This window comes from Oncorhynchus mykiss, chromosome 2 (genome assembly GCF_057628025.1).
Source record: "Oncorhynchus mykiss isolate SJ-2025 chromosome 2, ASM5762802v1, whole genome shotgun sequence".
Taxonomy (NCBI): domain Eukaryota; kingdom Metazoa; phylum Chordata; class Actinopteri; order Salmoniformes; family Salmonidae; genus Oncorhynchus; species Oncorhynchus mykiss.
The window spans coordinates 83784662-83798746 of NC_143023.1; the positions used below are offsets into that span (position 1 = coordinate 83784662).

Below are 14085 nucleotides of genomic sequence, written 5' to 3' on the forward strand. Positions count from 1 at the left end.
GACATTTAATTGTCATGTCATTCTACTAATTTCCTCTCCTCCATTAGACGACTGAAATCGATTTAGACGGGCGGGTTTTATTTCCCCTTTTTTTCATAAATGTTCAAATGTATGTGTTCCCAATATGAATAAATGAACAATAATTATTGAAAAGCAATATCCTATGAAGGCAGGCTGTTACACCAGGAGCTCCAGCAATAAATATCCATATCCTCTATTTTCCCCTTTAGCCCATTCTGCATAATGTCCCTTTTGTTCATGGGTACTTCTGAGGGTTAGCATGGGTAGCCCTATATTTCAAATACTTTCCCCCATCACAATTCACAAACTGTCACCCTCTGTCAATGTGTAGATGGTATTTCCAGCACCATGTGAATTATGTAAGTGGAGAAACTCCAATGAACGAACTGATACCTCCCAGAATGGGTTATAGATTTTCTGAGTTAAAAAATGGATATCAGATGATCATATCATGACTGCTCACGCTCTCCAATGGTGACCAGATCCATAATACAGAATACATGGAATGGTGAGAGGAACCCTAGTTCTATAATCATTCTTGTGGAGAATAACCTAACTATGTCTATAGTGAGTTGGTCTCGGTCTGATGTAGTCTAACCACAAATGAGACAAGACCTGAAATGACAAAAGATGAAAATGTGTTAATCAATTGAAGTATGATCACACTGTAAGAGAAGACCTATCCCTCAATCTCTTTCCCATGTCTTGTTTCTTTACCCCCTCTCTGTGTGGTAAAGCACCGTTTGACTCTGGCCTGATGCCATTGATGAGCCGTATTGGAATGTTGACACAGTCGAGCAATGCTGTACTTGGGGTCTCATTATGCTGGAGGATACTGCTTATGGAAAAGGAAACATTAGCATATTGTTTGAACTTGCGGCGGGGACCAAAAAATAAAACGTCTGTTTGCCCTACTCTGTGTCCTCAAATAGGCCTCTACTGAGTCTACTGCGCCTGAAAACCACAATGGCTCTACCAGCTGTGTGTGCAGGACTGGGGGACTGAGGAGAATATGATGGCATGGATCGCTAGCTGTGGATTTCACCGTGTGATATAGAGTCCAGTCTGTTCATTTGTAGGGTAAACATTTGTCGAGCGGCATATTTCGGTGCTCTGTAAATGCCAAACGTTTGACTAACAGTGAATGCCCTGCTGCCGGGTTTTAAGACGTGGCCTATTTATTTTTTGTGATTGTATAAACAAGGTTAATACAGAACAGCTTATGTATTTTCCACATTCTCTAGGATGTTTCCTTTGGAACGACTTGAGGTTGAAAAAGTGTACTTACGTCTGACTCTGAGCTTCATGGCCTAACGTTAGTGCAGTGCCTCAGCCTAGCTTGGGCTGGCTGTGTGTGTGTGTAATAAAATGGATTAGCTTTAAAATGTGCTCTTTAAATCACTGGCTAATTAGCTGGCATTTCCACACTGGAGAGCAGTGAATACTGACAAGCTGCGTGCAGTTAGGCTGCTAACCGCTGCTAACTGAGTTGAGCATTGTCACAGATTTCTTATGAAGTTGTTCCACATTTGACAGGAAGCCAAGTTATGTTCATTCAGTTTAAGTTGGTCAAATAATAAAAATCACCAGAGAAGTTGGAGAAGTCAAGTCTTTGTCAGGTAAAGTAGGATGCTTTGTACTAGCCCTGATGTCTGGCCTCGGTTTCCTCCATTTGGAGAAAGAGAGTCAGAGGGGCTATGGTACATTTCAGTGTCCAGGACAAGGAATGTCTCGTCAGCCATGTTTTTCTACTCTATCGGGTCGCTTTTAGGAGTGAGATAAAGTGACTGTTTGTAAGGAAGTACACAATTTGTGCTACCTATGTGATTATTGCTACAGCACCTCAGTTGTCCCAGAAGCGATCTTGCTAGGGTACAGCTCTGCAGCAGCGGTAGGCTGTAGGGATGTTATTTTAGCTTGATAGCGTTAGCTAGCGCTAGTTGGCTGTACCTGCGCAAAAACACCAGTATTTTTCATCCTATAGTTTGTTTTCCATCTTCCTTTTAAATAGTGAGCCAACATGTTTTCAGCACTTTTAATATCCCTGACTGATCAAAACATTGTACACTCAGTGCATGACCTACACTGACCAGGTAAATCCAGGTGAAAGCTATGATCCCTTATTGATGTCACTTGTTAAATCCACTTCAATCAGTGTAGATGAAGGGGAGGAGACCCGTTAAAGATTTTTGAGCCTTGAGACAATTAAGACATGGATTGTGTATTCAGAGCGTGAATGGGCAAGACAAAAGATTTAAGTGCCTTTGAACTGGGTATGGTAGTAGGTGCCAGGCGCATCGGTTTGTATCAAGAACTGCAGCACTGCTGGGTTAACTATGAATGCTGAGATAGCTATGGACTGGTGGCAAATGTAGTTAATATATTTTATGATATACAGTACCAGTCAAAGGTTTGGACACCTACTCATTCAAGGGTTTTTCTTTATTTTAACTATTTTCTACATTATAGAATAATAGTGAAGACCTTCAACAATGAAATGACACATATGAAATCATGTAGTAACCAAAAAAAGTGTTAAACAAATCAAAATATTTGAGATTCTTCAAAGTAGCCACCCTTTGCCTTGATAACTTTGTACACTCTTGGTCTTCTCTCAACAAGCTTCATGAGGAATGCTTTTCCAACAGTCTTGAAGGAGTTCCTACAAATGCTGAGCACAGATTTCCACCGGTCTAATGTCTATTGCTCGTGTTTCTTGGCCCAAGCAAGTCTCTTCTTATTGGTGTACTTTAGTAGGGGTTTCTTTGCAGCAATGCGACCATGAAGGCCTGATTCACACAGTCTCCTCTGAACAGTTGATGTTGAGATGTCTGTTACTTGAACTCTGAAGCACTTATTTGGTAACTCTAATGTATTTATCCTCTTCAGCAGAGGTAACTCTGGGTCTTCCTTTCATGTGGCAGTCCTCATAAGAGGCAGTTTTATCATAGTGCTTGATGGTTTTTGCGTTCTTTATTTTCATTTTTTTTAAATTTCACCTTTATTTAACCAGGTAGGCCAGTTGAGAACAAGTTCTCATTTACAACTGCGACCTGGCCAAGATAAAGCATAGCAGTTAGACACATACAACAACACAGAGTTACACATGGAATGAACAAAACATACTGTCAATAATACAGTAGTAAAAAAATAAAACAAAGTCTATATACAGTGAGTGCAAATTAGGTCAAATAAGGGAGTTAAGGCAATAACTAGGCCATGGTGGCAAAGTAATTACAATATGGCAATTAAACACTGGAATGGTAGACGTGCAAGTAGAGATACTGTGGTGCAAAAGGAGCAAAATAAATAAATACAGTATGGGGATGAGGTAGATAGATGGGCTGTATACAGATAAGATAAGGGAGGTAAGGCAATAAATAGGCCGTAGTGACGAAATAATCACAATTTAACACTTAAACACGGGTGATGGATGTGCAGAAGATGAATGTGCAAGTAGAGATACTGGGGTGCAAAGGAGCAAAAAAAGTAAAAATAAATAACAGTATGGGGATGAGGTATTTACAGATGGGCTATGTACAGGTGCAGTGATCTGTGAGCTGCTCTGACAGCTGATGCTTGAAGTTAGTGAGGGAGATATGAGTCTCCAGCTTCAGTGATTTTTGCAATTCGTTCCAGTCATTGGCAGCAGAGAACTGGAAGGAAAGGCGGCCGAAGGAGGAATTGGCTTTGGGGGTGACCAGTGAAATATATACCTGCTGGAGCGTGTGCTATGGGTGCTATGGTGACCAGTGAAATATATACCTGCTGGAGCGCGTGCTACGGGTGGGTGCTGCTAAGGTGACCAGTGAGCTGAGATAAGATGGTGCTTTACCTAGCAAAGAGTTTTATAGATGACCTGGAGCCAGTGGGTTTGGCGCCGAATATGAAGCGAGGGCCAGCCAACGAGAATATACATGTCGCAGTGGTGGGTAGTATATGCGGCTTTGGTGACAAAATGGATGGCACTGTGATAGACTGCATCCAATTTGCTGGGTAGAGTGTTGGAAGCTATTTTGTAAATGACATTGCCGAAGTCAAGGATTGGTAGGATAGTCAGTTTTACTAGGGTATGTTTGGCAGCATGAGTGATGGATGCTTTGTTGCGAAATAGGAAGCCGATTCTAGATTTAATTTTGGATTGGAGATGCTTCATGTGAGTCCGGAAGGAGAGTTTACAGTATAACCAGACACCTAGGTATTGTGTTGTCCCAATAAGTCAGAACCGTCCAGAGTAGTGATGCTGGACGGGTGGGCAGGTGGGGGCAGTGATCGCTTGAAGAGCATGCATTTAGTTTTATTTGCATTTAACAGCAGTTGGAGGCCACGGAAGGAGAATTGTATGGCATTGAAGCTCTTGAAGAAACTTTCAAAGTTCTTTAAATTTTCTGCCGGATTGACTGACCATCATGTCTTAAACTAATGATGGACTGTCATTTCTCCTGGTTTATTTATTTATTTGAGCTGCTAACATAATTGCAAAAGGATTTTCTAATGATCAATTAGCCTTTTAAAATGAGAAACTTGGATTAACTTGGACACAACGTGCCACTGGAACACAGGAGTGATGGTTGCTGATAATGGGCCTCTGTACGCCTATGTACAGTGCCTTGCGAAAGTATTCGGCCCCCTTGAACTTTGCAACCTTTTGCCACATTTCAGGCTTCAAACATAAAGATATAAAACTGTATTTTTTTGTGAAGAATCAACAACAAGTGGGACAATCATGAAGTGGAACGACATTTATTGGATATTTCAAACTTTTTTAACAAATCAAAAACTGAAAAATTGGGTGTGCAAAATGATTCAGCCCCCTTAAGTTAATACTTTGTAGCGCCACCTTTTGCTGCGATTACAGCTGTAAGTCGCTTGGGGTATGTCTCTATCAGTTTTGCACATCGAGAGACTGAAATGTTTTCCCATTCCTCCTTGCAAAACAGCTCGAGCTCAGTGAGGTTGGATGGAGAGCATTTGTGAACAGCAGTTTTCAGTTCTTTCCACAGATTCTCGATTGGATTCAGGTCTGGACTTTGACTTGGCCATTCTAACACCTGAATATGTTTATTTTTGAACCATTCCATTGTAGATTTTGCTTTATGTTTTGGATCATTGTCTTGTTGGAAGACAAATCTCCGTCCCAGTCTCAGATCTCCGTCCCAGTCTTTTGCAGACTCCATCAGGTTCTTCCAGAATTGTCCTGTATTTGGCTCCATCCATCTTCCCATCAATTTTAACCATCTTCCCTGTCCCTGCTGAAGAAAAGCAGGCCCAAACCATGATGCTGCCACCACCATGTTTGACAGTGGGGATGGTGTGTTCAGCTGTGTTGCTTTTACGCCAAACATAACATTTTGCATTGTTGCCAAAAAGTTCAATTTTGGTTTCATCTGACCAGAGCACCTTCTTCCACATGTTTGGTGTGTCTCCCAGTTGGCTTGTGGCAAACTTTAAATTACACTTTTTATGGATATCTTTAAGAAATGGCTTTCTTCTTGCCACTCTTCCATAAAGGCCAGATTTGTGCAATATACGACTGATTGTTGTCCTATGGACAGAGTCTCCCACCTCAGCTGTAGATCTCTGCAGTTCATCCAGAGTGATCATGGGCCTCTTGGCTGCATCTCTGATCAGTCTTCTCCTTGTATGAGCTGAAAGTTTAGAGGGACGGCCAGGTCTTGGTAGATTTGCAGTGGTCTGATACTCCTTCCATTTCAATATTATCGCTTGCACAGTGCTCCTTGGGATGTTTAAAGCTTGGGAAATATTTTTGTATCCAAATCCGGCTTTAAACTTCTTCACAACAGTATCTCGGACCTGCCTGGTGTGTTCCTTGTTCTTCATGATGCTCTCTGCGCTTTTAACGGACCTCTGAGAATATCACAGTGCAGGTGCATTTATACGGAGACTTGATTACACACAGGTGGATTGTATTTATCATCATTAGTCATTTAGGTCAACATTGGATCATTCAGAGATCCTCACTGAACTTCTGGAGAGAGTTTGCTGCACTGAAAGTAAAGGGGCTGAATAATTTTGCACACCCAATTTTTCAGTTTTTGATTTGTTAAAAAAGTTTGAAATATCCAATAAATGTCGTTCCACTTCATGATTGTGTCCCACTTGTTGTTGATTCTTCACAAAAAAATACAGTTTTATATCTTTATGTTTGAAGCCTGAAATGTGGCAAAAGGTCGCAAAGTTCAAGGGGGCCGAATACTTTCGCAAGGCACTGTAGATATTCCATACAAAATCAGCTGTTTCCAGCTACAATAGTCATTTACAACAATAACAATCTCAACACTGTATTTCTGATCAATTTTATTTTATTTTAATGGCCAAAAGTTGTGCTTATCTTTCAAAAACAAGGACATTTCTAAGTGACCCCAAATTTTTCCTCCTCAATCTACACACTACCCCATAATGACAAAGAGAAAACATTTTTTTTTGTTGAGATTTTAGCTAATGCATTAAAATAAAAATATTTTATTATTTACATAAGTATTCAAGAAATTGTAATTGAGCTCAGGTGCATCCTGTTTCCATTGATCATCCTTGATGTTTTTACAACTTGATTGGAGTCCACCTGTGGTACATTAAATTGATTGGACATGATTTGGAAAGGCACACACTTGTCTATACAGTGCATGTCAGAGCAATAACCAAGCCCTGATGTCGAAGGAATTGTCCGTAGAGCTCAGAAACAGGATTGTGTCAAGGCACAGATCTGGGGAAGGGAACAAAAACACATAAACAGCTGCAGCATTGAAGGTCCCCAAGAACACAGTTGCCTCCATCATTCTTAAATGGAAGATGTTTGGAACCAGCAAGACTCTTCCTAGAGCTGGCCACCCAGCCAAACTGAGCAATTGTGGGATTAAGGCCTTGGTCAGGGAGGTGACCAAGAACATGATGGTCACTCTGACAGAGCTCCAGAGTTCCTCTGTGGAGATGGGTGAACCTTCCAGAAGGACAACCATCTCTGCAGCACTCAACCAATCAGGTCTTTATGGTAGAGTGGCACCTAAATGCCTCAGATCGTGAGAAGCAAGATTTTTAAAACTATTTACCTTAATACCAAGCGTCACATTTGGTTAATACCAAGCGTCACGTTTGGAGGAAACCAGGCACCGCTCATCACCTGGCCAATACCATCCCTACGGTGAGGCATGGTGGTGGCAGCATCATGCTGTGGGGATGTTTTTCAGCGGCAGTGACTGGGAGACTAGTCAGGATCGAGGGAAAGATGGCCCATCCACAGCTCAGACTTGAACCCGATCAAAAATCTCTGGAGAGACCTGAAAATAGCTGTACAGCGATGCTCCCCAACCAGCCTGACAGAGCTTGAGAGGATCTGCAGAGAAGAATGGGAGAAACTCCCCAAATACAGGTGTGCCAAGCTTGTAGCGTGATACCCAAAGTCTCGAGGCTGTAATTGCTGCCAACAAAGTACTGAGTAAAGGGTCTGAATACTTATGTAAATGTGATATTTCGGTTTTTTGTTTTTGAATTAATTTGCACGCAAAAAATATGTTTTTGCTTTGTCATTATGGGGTATTGTGTGTAGATTGGGGGGGCAGTTTAATCCATTTTAGAATAAGGCTGTGACGGACATTTTTTGGGGATAAATTCAAGGGGTCTGATTACTTTCCGAAGGCACTATATATTCTTTAGGGGGTAGATCAGCTTTAATATTGCAGATAGATTGTAGCTTCTATCAATATATTTGTCTGCGTCACTTCCAATCTCCCATATATTATTTATATCTAGTTTATTTGTTATATACTGTCCTTTATTATTTTCCCCTAACCCTACCACCCCTCCCCTAATTGGTGTAAACTAATGGACAACCACTATTAGGCTTCTACTTCCAGCTTATACATACTATAAACATGATATATTTGCCAAAGTGTGTGTGTGTGTGTGTGTGTGTGTGTGTGTGTGTGTGGATTGATGAGGGAGAAAAAATCAAACTGACTGTTTTCCTGTGTGGACAGTACTCTCTCATCATAGCTCCCCTCCAGAGCAGACAGGCACCATATCACCCTATAAGCCCCAGCTGGGTCAGCAGCTCTTTTACCCACTTCTCTCTTTACCTCCCAGAATGCAGTGGGAGAGAGCAACATCAGGCCCCACAGCAGAGTGGCCAGAGCCCTGTCCTAGGGAGTGACAGTCAGTCAGTCAATGACAGTACCATTGCTGTTTGCAAAATGAACACATTAAACACACACACATTATGCAGTACTGTTTGTTTAGGGAATGTCAGAGGGATGGAATGGAGAGGGGTATAATTGAATTATTTATATAGCCAAGGCCACCCCTGAAAGGGAGCGACTTGAATAGACAACATTTATTTCCCCCATCAAACAAAGCGAATCGGTCAAAGAGACCTCCCTTTTTGTGTCTCATAGGATTTAAATGACCTTTCATTCGTGGTGAAATTATCCAAATATACACTAAACACTCCCAATTTCAGATAGTAGCTGTCATTCCATTCCTTTGTAAATATAATATGTATAACATTATGTAATATCATAATATAATAAACCATTTAGCAAACATTTCTTTCCAAATCGAATTACAATCATGCGTGCATACATATTTCTTATGGGTGGCCTCAGCATGAATCTGAGCTGAATCAAACCCACAATACTTGTGTTGGAAACACCATGCTCAACCCACTAAGCGACAGAGGACCAACTGTTTACTGTATCAGCTGACATTATAGCCTCACTCACCAGGCAATTAATTAGCCTACTAACTATAACAGTTTGCAATCCACCCAGAGCGAAACTTCCATTAAAGCTAGTGAGGCGGCTTATTAATGAAAAAGTCTTATCATAAAGGACTTTGCTATTTCAGATAAGGCCTATGCTGCTGTGTAAAGACACTGCATAGTGGGATTAATTATCCTTACTTGTCGCTACTGTAAGAAGTGACAGTTTTATATGGTTATAATGGCTTTTCAATGGAGTTGGAGCTGTCAGGACAGTTACTTTAACCTGCACACACATGCACATGTAGTCATGCATGCACCTACGCACGCCCACACGTAAAAGCACAAACAGTTAATGAGATTCCTCTCTCGCGCAGACTTTCTCCCTCGTTCTCCTTCTTATCTCTTCCGAGGACAGTTGTTTACTCTCCACCCTTTCTATCTGTGTCGCCCTCTGTGGTTTAACCAAATTTCTGCATTGTGTAGAAATAATGACATTGAGAGAGTTACCTGCCATTATGTAGGGTAGTTGGCAGAGTCCCAGAGGTCACTGTGCTGCCATGGCCCTCGTCACCTCCACACACACACTGACAGCCCTCACACTTAAGCACACTAGCGCTGATCGCATTTAGTCGACTGGCCGATTGTTTGGTTGATAGGCTGTTGGTCAACCAAGATTTCTTTAGTCGACCAGACACCTGTCTGATTCGCGCCTGTCTCAGTGAACTAATCCATTGTGTATGGTTATATTATGTGACGGTATTTTAATACCGGTGTATCGTAAAATACGGTATACCGGTATTTTAATACCGGTCTATACCGCCCAGCCCTACAATAGCCTAACTGTTAAATATGCCTGGCTTTAGAAATCATCCATATACAGTGCCTTCGGAAAGTATTCAGACCCCTTGACTTGTTCCATATGTTATATTACAGCCTTATTCTGAAATGGATTAAATAACATATCCTCAGCAATCTACCCATAATGACAAAGAGTAAACATGTTTTTTGAAATACTAGCAAATTGATTAAAAATAAAGATACCTTATTTACAGAAGTATTCTAACCCTTTGCTATGAGATTTGAAATTGAGCTCCGTTGCATCCTGTTTCCATTGATCATCCTTAATGTTTCTACAACTTGATTGGAGTCCATCTGTGGTAAATTCAATTGATTGCACATGATTTGGAAAGGCACACACCTGTCTATATAAGGTCCCAAAGTTGACAGTGCGTATCCGAGCAAAATCCAATCCATGAGGTTGAAGGAATTGTTCGTGGAGCGCTGAGACAGCATTGTGACGAGGCACAGATCTGAGGAAGTGTACCAAAAAATGTCTGCAGCATTGAAGGTCCCCAAGAACACAGAAATAAGATAGATCTTGCTTCTGTTGCCTGTTTGAGTGTTTGTTTAATAGCCAACTGATTCCGTGAGCACCAAGCCTCATGCAATGTAAAAATGTCGGGTAAAGCAATTTCACAGATTCAACTGTTTAGAATTTTATTATTATGATAATCAATATAGTATTAAGTAATGTCGTTATCATTAGTAGTCTTTGTATAGTAGCCTTGTATAACCACCATCGAGCTGTACGCCTGAGAGCGCATCCTGTTTAGTATTAATACAGTAACTTACTTAGGACTATATTTCAATAGGCTACCGTATCAGTCAATCAATCATTAATTCGTTAATTCCATCACACAGCATACAGGACATTAATGCTTTGAAATGCAATCAAGCATTTTAGTTTTCAATTAAATAACAAAGGGAGCTTTGAATAATTATCCTAAACAATAAATTAACTGCAATTCAAGAATTCTTGCAACTGTTTTTAGTGTGCTTTAATAAAGGCTTTTTTATCTTTTTTTGTTAGAACAGACTCTGGTACAGTTATTTAGTGTCATTTACACTGTTCCAACAGATCCCCATAAATATACATCTAACAGCAACTGTTTGGCACACACAATATTCACTCAATGCTTGCTCCTATGCCCTTTTTTTCTGGATCTCCAGTAGTCAAATGTCTTCCACAGATCTGACTTCTCCTTTCCCTCCTGAGCAACCAGTAAACATTCACCCATTTTGAGCTTCTTTTTCATGTCCTCCGCATCTATTTCGCTGTCACGTGTCATGGTGGTCATACTTTGTTATAACCAATGTATTGATGTGATTATGATAGGCTATAGGTCAGGCCCTATTTGTCACATGCATGCGATGTTTCACGTAAAGAGAGTAAGGGTTGAGAGAAAAGGGAATGTTTTTTCAAAAACAAATTAGGGATTTCGTTAACAGAACTTTTCAGTCAGAAGCGAACAAGAAACTAAATGACTGTAATGATGTTGCAGCTTCCTCATGGACATCCCAATAAACACTTCTTGTGCTGTGGTGCCTTTTCACTGCCGTAGGGAGGAGAGCGAGACCACGTTCGCCAGTCACACACTGTGATCATCTTGATTCATGTGTGTGTCTTTGTTATCTAATCAAAGTGTGCGTAAAGCATCAGACAAGCTCAGTGCATATGTAGTTAAACTGTATTTGTTTGAATAACGTTATCTGTCTATATACGGAACCATTTTGACCAATTGATTGGTCGAAAGAACAGAACAAGACTCGGTCGACCCAAGATATTTTTTGTTGTTGTCAGGGACAGCCCTAAAACACGCGCGCACACGCAAGCACGCACGCACACACACGCGTGCACACACACACACGCGCGCGCGTACACACGCCTAACTCAATGGCCTGTCACTTGGTCCAGCAGTATGTCTCAATAGCCAGCACACAACCCCACTATTAGGCCATTGATTTATTACAACAGCTACTGTTCATTCAATGGCTCCCTTAGTGTTTTCATCTACACTAGTTACACATTTGGAATAAGGACCCTTTTAGGTCCCAAAGCCTTTCCTCCATTCATTCTGACGTTTCGGGGACTGTAATTGTAAGTTCCTGTCAGTTGTTCATTCCAGCCATTATGTGCAACAAAGCGTGTGATGAAAGAAGGCTGTGTGGTGACTCATCAGCTGTCTCTTTTAGGCTGCATCCCAAATTGCACCCTATTCCCAATCCCTACATAGTGCACTACTGTTGACTAGGGGCCCATATGACTCTGGTCAAAAGTAGACGGCCATACGGACACACGCTGTAGTGCACCCCTCTCTCAGCAGAGCCCCTCCACTAGCGGATGGGTATATTAAAAGGCCCAGTTATCTAATTATCTAACCCGTGGTCACAGTTGATGTCCCATGACCAAGCTCATTACAGTAGAGACCGGCCAATCACATACTCAAGTGTACACACACACACACAATAGACCCACATGTGCATGCACAAACACACACTTCACACAAACACTCACTTTCTGGTAGCCTCTCTCATACATAGCAGGCTAAAAAAACACACACTTGCACACACACAGGCAGGAACAGAGAATAAATGAAAGCACGCCACTCCACTGAAGCATAAGGCAGGAAAGATTTACGGTAACTTCAGTCTTGTGTGGGTGTGATGCTGTCCAGCAACTCTGCCATAAGTCTTCTATTGCCATAACTGCTTCCTGGTAACTTCCCTGCCAATGCCATGTTCTGTACATGTTTCCCCATGCGTCACTTATGCTTTTAGCTAAATTTGATTATTCCTTTTATGAAAAATGGCCTTGCGTTTGGCAGTCACCAGGATGTTTTTCATTTCCTGTCCTGTCTTTTGTCACATGCACTATAGTTCCTGTTTTCCAAACTTCCCAGAGAGTTCTGAGAGGGCGAGCGAGAGAGATGGAATGTTACAGCTCTGTGGCCCGGGATGTTTTGTCCGCTTCCAGCAGCTATCATCAAAGAGTTATGTAGTTCAGGGATGCAGCATTGGCCATGTGCCAGTGCGAGGGTACAGAGTTTCACCTGTTGCGTTGACAAGTGTGGGTGTACTGCCTGTCTTTGCTGACTGACCTTCGGGGTGGAGCTCTTCCAGTGTTCCATATGATTTCTGCCAGCTGGCCCTAAGGCCTCAGGACCTGGCCTTTCTTCTGTCCTCCTTCCTCTCCTCGGCTAACTGCTCTGCTCCACAGCAGGAGCAATGTTTTAGATTACATTTAGGAATTCAGCCTGCTGCAGGCCGCTGCTTAAGCACAGCCATGTCTCACTCTGTCTGTCGCTTTCTCTCTTTCTCCCTCTTAGCCTCTTTTCTTTTCCTCTTTCTGTATTGTTTCTTGTAATGCTCTATTCTAAAACTTTACTACATGTAAAGTAACTTCTCTAACAAATGATCTAACAAGGAAGTCTTTAGTTTCCTAAGTTTATGTAAGCTTGTGGCAGGCTCTCTCCCCTGTTGCGAGAAGTCAGATCAGCTTAAAACATTGCTCCAGCTATGCCCCAGAAATGTTGTTGATACACATCTCCAACCCAACTCCCCCACAGGTGCAGTGTGCACTCAGTGCTGATATATAGTGCATGCTATTATATAGGGCACTCATCACCTGGGAAGGGCTGTGGAAGCTAATACTTACTAGCTAATACTTTGTGATTTTATTTTATTTCAGCTTTATTTAACCAGGTAAGCTAGTTGAGAACAAGTTCTCATTTACAACTGCGACCGGGCCAAGATAAAGCAAAGCAGTGTGACACAAACAACACCACAGAGTTAGACATGGAATAAAAAAGCGTACAGTCAATAACACAATAGAAAAAAAAGAACGTCTAAATACAGTGTGTGCAAATGGCGTGTGGAGGTAAGGCAATAAATAGGCCATAGTAGCAAAGTAATTACAATTTAGCAGATTAACACTGGAGTGATAGATGAGCAGATGATGATGTGATAGTGGTGTGCAAAAGAGCAGAAAAGTAAATTAAAACAATATGGGGATGAGGTAGGTAGGTTGGGTGGGCTATTTACAGATGGACTATGTACAGCTGCAGCGATCGGTTAGCTGCTCAGATAGCTGATGTTTAAAGTTAGTGAGGGAAACATAAGTCTCCAACTTCAGCGATTTTTGCAATTCGTTCCAGTCACTGGCAGCAGAGAACTGGAAGGAAAGGCGGCCAAAGGAGGTGTTGGCTTTGGGGATGACCATTGAGATATACCTGCTGGAGCACGTGCTACTGGTGGGTGTTGTTATCGTGACCAGTGAGCTGAGATAAGGCGGAGCTTTACCTAGCATAGACTTATAGATGACCTGGAGGTAGTGGGTCTGGCGCCGAATATGTAGCAAGGGCCAGCCGACTAGAGCATACAGGTCACAGTGGTGGGTGGTATATGGGGCTTTGGTAACAAAACGGATGGCACTGTGATAGACTGCATCCAGTTTGCTGAGTATTGGAAGCTATTTTGTAGAGGACATCGCCGAAGTCGAGGATCGGTAG

The 14085-nt window shown here is 41.8% G+C and overlaps 1 protein-coding gene across 7 annotated transcripts in view; it reads left to right on the forward strand.

Moving 5' to 3' along the window:
- Positions 1–14085, forward strand: part of LOC110497968 (SLIT-ROBO Rho GTPase-activating protein 1) — a 153589-nt gene that overhangs the window by 50636 nt on the left and 88868 nt on the right. The gene's annotated exons all lie outside the window — the stretch shown is intronic.